This window comes from Talpa occidentalis, unplaced genomic scaffold (assembly GCF_014898055.3).
Source record: "Talpa occidentalis isolate TD23 unplaced genomic scaffold, MPIMG_talOcc4v2.1 talOcc4.14, whole genome shotgun sequence".
Classification (NCBI taxonomy): Eukaryota; Metazoa; Chordata; class Mammalia; order Eulipotyphla; family Talpidae; genus Talpa; species Talpa occidentalis.
Genome location: NW_023601433.1, coordinates 28552467 through 28559927, shown reverse-complemented (window position 1 = coordinate 28559927; position 7461 = coordinate 28552467). Strand labels below are relative to the sequence as shown.

General features: G+C 43.1%; 1 pseudogene; it reads right to left on the bottom strand.

Annotated features, from left to right (window-relative positions):
* Window positions 1-5085: 5085 nt before the first annotated feature.
* Window positions 5086-6942, bottom strand: LOC119244109 (26S proteasome regulatory subunit 6B-like; annotated as a pseudogene).
* Between the last annotated feature and the right edge of the window lie 519 nt (window positions 6943-7461).

The window sequence follows — 7461 nt, the reverse complement described above, 5'->3', positions numbered from 1 at the left end:
ATTTCATTGATCTGTTTTTTTTTTTTAAAGATTTATTTATTTATGCATACAAGAACTGGGGGACGGGCTAGAGGTGTGGACAGTGAGAGGATTCACCAGAGACAATGGGGAACAGAACAGGCAGGTTGACTGAAATACACTGCTGAGGGGAGCAGCAGGTGAGACAGGAGAGGTCTGCCATGACATGCGGTATCTCCTTGGCCTGCCGGGAATTGAACCGATGCTGCAGGCACTGGTCTGTTTTTCTTTAGTACTATACTGGTTTGGTTACTATTACTTTGCTTTATAGTTTGAAGTCAGGGAGATTTTATTGCCACTTATCTTATTTTTTCTCACAATTGCTTTGTTTACACAGGGCTTTTTATGGTTCCACACAAATTTCTGTTGTTATATTTTCTTGAACAATGTCATTGGTAATTGATAGGTCTTGTGTTGAATATATAAATTGCTTTAGGTAATATGGCCATTTTAACAATGTTTATTCTTCTAATACATGACCATGGGCTATTTTCCCATTTTTTTGTATACTCCCCTATTTCTTTTAATATGTCTTGTTGATCTCAGTGTGTAGTTTCTTTACTTCCTTTATTTTTTTATTTTTTATTTTTTTAATATTTATTTTTATTTGTTTATGCATTCAAGAACTGGGGTGAGAGGATTCACAAGACACAGAGCAGGGAACAGAACAGGCAGATTCTACTGAAATTCACTGCTGAGGGGAGCAGCGGGCAAGACAGGACAGGTCTGCTGCGCCATGTGGGTCTGCTCACTGGCTAGGGGATCAAACTCACGAACAGTGGCTGGACTTTAACCCCTGCATCATCAGGGAGGCCCTGAATAAGATTTTTTAAAAAGATTTATTTATTTATGCATAGAAAGCCAGAGATGGGGGAGGTGAGAGGATTCACCAGAGACAGTGTAGGAAACAGAACAGGCAGAACTGAAGTACACTGCTGAGGGGAGCAGCGGGCAAGTCAGGAGAGGTCTGTTGCACCATGTGGGTTGCTCCCTGGCCGACTGGGGATCGAACTCATGCTACTGAGGCTGTGGATTGCTTCATAGTGCGGTGCTTAGCCCCTTGCACCACCCGGGAGGCCCCTGTCTCTCAGCTCCATGTGCTCCCTCCAGGTCTCCTTCTGGCTCCATCCTGCTTCCTTCCTTCCTCAGTCTCCTCTCTACTTCTTTTATTAAGCTTGTGTCCAGCTATTTTTATCTTTTTTGATGTGATTATAAGTGTCCTCTTAATTTCTTTTTTCTCTAATTCATTGTGTATAGAAATGAACCAGACTTTTGGATATTGATTATATTGCCTGCTATTACATTTACTATTCTAGGAATATTTTGGTGGAACCTTTAAGATTTTCTATGTGTATTATTATCATGTCTTCTGCAAACAGTGATAGTTTTATTTCACTTTTTCCCATTTGGACTCCTTTATATCCTTTCATACCTAATTGCTCCGTGACTTCCAAAACTATGTTGAATAGTAGTTGTGAGAGTGGACATTCTTACTTGTTCTTGTTCTTAGGCAAAAGCTTTCAGTTTTTCACCACTGAGTATGAATTTAGCTGTAGGTTTGTTATAGATGACCTTTATTATTAGTTTCCTTTTATTCCCAGTTTATTGAAAATTTTTATCATAAATGGATACTGAATATTGTCAATTTTTTTCAGCGCCTCTTGATATGCTCATGTAATTTGTATCTTTCTTTTTGTTGATGTTGTGGATTAATTTATTGATTTCCATTTCTTGAGTTTCCTTTTATTCCCGAAATGAAGTCCACTTGATCATGATTTATAATTCTTTTAATCTGTGATTGGATTCGATTTGCCAAGGTTTTGTTGAGGATATTTTCATCAGATATTGCTCTATGGTTTGTTTGTTTGTTTTTGGTGCTGCCCTTGCCTAGTCTTGGGATCAGGATAATGTTGGCTTCATAAAATGTGTTCAGGAGCTTTACTCATTTTTTGATGTTTTGCAAGAGTTTGAGAAAGATGCGTATCATGTTGTTAGGAAAGTGGATGCTCGTGGGTCGGGGTGTGTACGCTGGTTGAAGAATAACAGCTGCCAGGCCAAACGTGAGAGCAAGCAAGTGTGGATTTATTGAAGCAAGAGGAAAGAACTCCTGACAGCAGGAGGGGGTCAAGGGAGGATGCCCGTTTTATTCCAGGTCTGTCTATGACTATATCCTGTCAGATTTTCTGTCGCTCAATGTGCCAGACTATTGATTAGGTACTAGGTGATCAGGAAGTTTCTTGGTGGTTGTTTCTTTTGTTTCCTAATTATCCTGTAACTGAATCTTATCTAGGTGGTGACTAGCTCAGCAATCTCTCAGTAAAACACTTCTATTTTCCTGGGAGCTGTTTTGTTCCTTCTGTGCCTATATTGTTTAATCACTGTCTTGTATCTCAGCCTTTCCCATACCCCAAGTTTGCCTGGTCTCAGCTCCTCTCCATGTCTTCATAGAAAGTTTAGTAGAGGCCACTTGTGAGGTTTCCTGGTCCTGGGCTTTTGTTCTTAGGGAGATTTTTGGTTACAATTTTGATTTTTGTACTTGTGATTGTTCTGTTTAAGCTATTTTGCTCTGATTCAGTGTGAAAGTTTGTATGATTCTAGAAATTTGTCCATTTCTTCTAGGTTGTCTGATTTATCTGTGTATTTATATGTCAATAGTAGCCTCTTCTGAACCTTTGTATTTATGCAGTGTCTGTTATAACAGATACTCTTTCAGCGCTGATTCTTGTTATTGGGGTTTGCTTTCTTTTTGTTAGTGAGCCTAGTGAATGGTTTATTAATTTTGTTTTTCCTTTCAAAGGACTAACTCTTGGTTTCTTGATCTTTTGTATAATCTCTTTGGGTCCTATTCATTTATTTGCACTGCAATTTTTATTTCTTCTTACTGACTTTGGTTTCAAGTTTTTCTTTATCTAGTTCCTTCACATATAACTAGGTTAAATTGCTCATATGAAAATTTTCTTTTTACTGATGTGGATCTGTATTGCTATTAACTTCCCTCCTAATATCACATTTGCTATATCCTATAGGATCTTGTCTCTTCGTTTTCATTGGTCTTGAGATGCTTTTTTATTTCTCTTTTGATTTCTTCATCGACACAAAGAGATAGTACTTCATAGATAGATTCAATTATATTTAGTCATTTGCTGGAATAGATTTTGAGTCAGTGTTTGCGGTTTGTTCTGTTTGAGATTAATTTTCTTTCCCTGATTGTTTCTGGTACCAGCTGATCTAGGATTTAGCTTGCATCTCTAAGAAGCTACAAACTCCTCTTAATTGCTTTTCACCACAAGCTTCATTGTTTTTAAATTGCCTTTAAGTTTGAGCACTCTGTTGCAAAGGAAAGCAAGTTCATCTGGGGAGGGTTTCAGATCTCTTTGTTTTGCCCACCTTTCTTTTTGTTTTATCCTGTCTTTCTTCCTGGGCAAAGTCTGAGTTGTAGGTGTAGGGCTGAGTGACACTATCTCTGAGGGACAGCCCTGCATTAGGACCTGGACACTCAGTCAGGGGCCCTTGGTTTTCTTGGCTTGGCTCTCCCAACATAGAATCGCCACTTTATAAATGAACCTGTATTTTCAGAGTGCCTCCCCCAAGGTGGAGTTTGGTTCATAAATGAAGGCTGAGCAGTAGAGAGCCCCCAGCTCTATTCATACCCATCTGAAATTTAGCTATTGCTGCAGGTTGTGTGTGTGTGTTATTTATATATTCTTGACAATTTTTAAAATATTTTGTATTGTTAGTTATAGTCACTTATACAAGCGTATATATATATAATAAAAATATTTTTTTAAATCAGTTTTGCAGTGGACCAGGTCTGTGGAGCATTCTAGAAGTACAACTCTCCCCTTTCGCAATTGGCTGGATGTGCATACATACCAAGTGGATGCTTACACTAATTCCCACTACAGAAAGACTCACAGATAAAAGCACCAGTGAGTAAAACCGTTTTTAATTAAACTTTTTTTTGTGCACACATTAGTTTGTAGAATGAAACTCTTCTTATTGTGACAGGGTAATCCCCAGGGAAAGGGGAGTTTCCAGGTTCCCTGCCCCATCCCAAGGAAGGGTGGAACTGAGCAGTCTAGAGAAGACTAAAAGAAGGAAGAAGATCAAGAAGAGGACCTGGAGGAGGCACATGGAGCAGAGACATGTGAAGAAGATGTGCTTGCTTCTAGCCTTGGACTTATCACAGGGATTTGGTGACATGGAGGGAGACTTTGAAAGAGACAGAGATGTGGGTGTGGGGAGGCTGGCAATGGCAGCCTTTACCTTGACTTGTGTTTTGATTTTGTTCCTTTCCTTCCAGACTTACCTGGCCTCTTCTGCCCCTTTCCTCTGTGTCCCCACCAGAAGGTGCCTTGGGCTTGTGGCAGGCTTTTGGTCCTCAGCAGTCCTGCTTTGGGCCAACCCTGTTTGGATGGACATTTGCCCATAAGGGGATGGATAACTTTGGGTGTTTTATGTGGAAACTATATTATCTATTCTTTCTCTTCTCTCCTTTCTATTGCACACTAATTGTATTAAAGTTATTTTCTATTGAAGATCTTACACACTAGAGTATGTTTTGATGTGGAAGATGGCAAACCCATTTAGAAGCAAGCAGGTTTGGGGGGCCCTAGGATGCCCCTTCTCTTGCTTGGTAACATTATCATGAACTTAAATGTCCTGAGCCCTTTTGAGGTAAGAAGTACTCTTAACCTAGTTAGCTCCTAAGGCGGTCTTTTAGAATTGAATGGGCTCCACCCCATTGGAAGACGGGACTGCGGGGGAACAAGCTACCTAGTTGTACGTGCCAGCTTCCTCGTGGCATTCATGCCCCCTGGTGGGCAAGTTTTGTGCAGCCTGCCTTGAGCCAGGTTAGGTTTAGTGGTCTCTGGTGCCCTCTAGTGATGAAACATCTCTGCCTGGTGTCATTTCATCACATTTAAGTTGTGAAAAGTGATGTTTTAAAAGTGATACAATCTTGGGGGAATAAACCAATCCTGGGTAAAGAGAAAAGAGAACTTGGTTTAGGGAGAAAATTGGGGGAGGTGAGAGGGGTCTCTGGCCCCTGTGGCTGGTGGTAAGGGATCACCTATAAAACTCCTGCTCCTGCCCCTCCTTGATGACAATCTTGTCAGCACGCTCCAAGTCCTTGGCCTGATAATGTAGCAGTTCTCATGGATGGCCAGCATTCCACTCTCCTGACTGATGGAGTTGATATGGGCTCCTGAAACCTGCCTGGGCTGGGCCTTGAAATCCTCCAAGTGAACGTTCTCAGAGAGAACGTTCATCAACTTGCTGGTGATAGTGGAGAAACTCAGTTTCTTCTGGTGGTGGTCTGGAGGTGGAAATTCTATTTTGGGGTCAAGGCATCCTGGTCACAGCAGGCAGGATCCAGGGTATCTGCCCTTTTTGTCTCCACAATCACCTTGATTGACACTGTCATTCTGGCGAATCCATCCAACTGATTTAGCAGCTTCAGAAGAGAGCTCTGAACCACCCTGCCTCTGTCTGGGCATTGAATTTCTTGGTGGTGATGGCCTCCATCTCACCTATGAAGATAATTGTGGGTGCATTCTCCTTGGCCAGGTGGAACACATCCCAGGCCCTGGTCTGTGGTTGAGTGGTGGCCTTCACCAGGAGGCGCCAGTACTTGAGGATGCCTAGGGGTATCCATGCAGAACTGTTTGCAGAGCTCAAAGTACCTAAGCAGGTGCTCCCCAGCCTCCTGTGCCTCCTGCTTTTGGATGTCCATGCCCCCCAGGTCTGCTTACATCACTCTAGTGTGAGCTGAGCATCATGATGTTGCACCCGACCCGGGAAGCAGAACAACCACCAGGGCATTGCTGTGCTTATGGGGGGCCACGAGGCATTGAACTTGAGAACTCCCAAGCAGTGTTGCTTAGTGATGGAAGCTAAGAGTAGGATATTTTGGGAAGGAGGCATTACAAGACCAGAAACTGGCTCACATGGGGTCAGAAGCTGGAGGTAGGGGTAGAAGTGATTAAGATACTCATTAAACAAGCTATATAGAAAAGTAAAGTATCAGAGATGCAGACTGAGGTGCTGACCAGGTGGAGATATGGAGCTTGGGGGCCACTGTAAAAGAATGACTGGTCCTTCCAAAGTGACCTGGTCAAACCAAATATAGAAAACATCCTTAGGTACCAACCCTAGAAATAATTAATTTAAAAGCAGTTAACAATCCCACAAGGGAGTGAGCTCCTCCCAGAGAGAACACTACAGCAGTGCAATTCTGCCCTGCAAGGGGCAGCAGCCCTCCTCCCCGCCTGTGACCATGCATGAGCTTCTCTTCTCTGACCTCCTTTTGCAAAGTAGCAGTAGCAGCAACTCCCTCCCAAGGCTGTGGCCACGCAGGCCTCTCTTCTAACAAACCCGTCCCTTTCAGGGGCAGCTCTTGCTGCCTGCTTGTGTCTGTGCAAGAGGCCTTTTCATCCCTTCTCTTTTTATAACAAACCTGCCCTTTTGAATATAATTAAATTTCTCTGCCTCGTGGGAAAACTCACCTGGGAAAACTTGCTGTGTGATACTGAAAGGGGTGCTCTGATGACACTTTTCTCAGAGGTAACTCACCATCAGTGAGGATGTGCAGCATAGCAGCTGGAGCCTGTGACGGAGCCCACAAAGGCTGAATTCTGACCCGCGGCCTCCAGGAAGTGCCGATGACCAGTGGCATGCTCTGGGTTCTCTCCATCTTCTCTTGGGCATGAAGGAATTCCTTCTTCAGGTTCTTTTGCTCACACCCCACATCCTCCGTCCTCCTCCTGCACCTCTTGCTGCCGCTTCTTGTAGCAGCTGTGCAGGTCCGCCAGGTCCTCTGGCCCAGGGCCCTGAAAGGACAGGTCAGTTGGGCTGTGACATAGATGGTGCTGGGACCTCATCCCCAGCTTTCTCCTCACTATGGAGGATGCCCATCTCTTCCATAAGGACTGGCTTCCAAATTGGCTTCTGTGTTGGAATAAATTTCTTTCTTTATTAATTTTTTTACTTTTCACATCATTGTTCATTTTTAAACAATATTTGCTTCCCCCGACCCCCCCCCCCAGGTGTAGTCCCCATAGAGTTTCCTTTACCAATGCACCCGTGCACCATCACCTCAGTCCCCTGTGCTCCTCCCTCCCTCCCTCTCATCCCTCTCCCGCACCCTCCCCTGCAGGATGACTCTGGTTTATAATTGTCTGTTTTTGCTTTGTTGTGTTTTGTACTGTTATTATTTTTTTTACACTGATGTCTTATTTGGTTCCCCTATATTCCTGCTATAGGTGAAACCATCCGATATTTTTCCTTTTCCTTCTGGCTTTGGAATAAATTTCTTGATTAGATGCAGGACTATGAGGAATGCCATGACGATGCCTAAAGCATCTCAATTCTCTAGGGAAGTATTTCAAGCAAATCCACAGCCAGAATTTGTACCTCTTCCATGATGGGAGGGGCAATGGACTC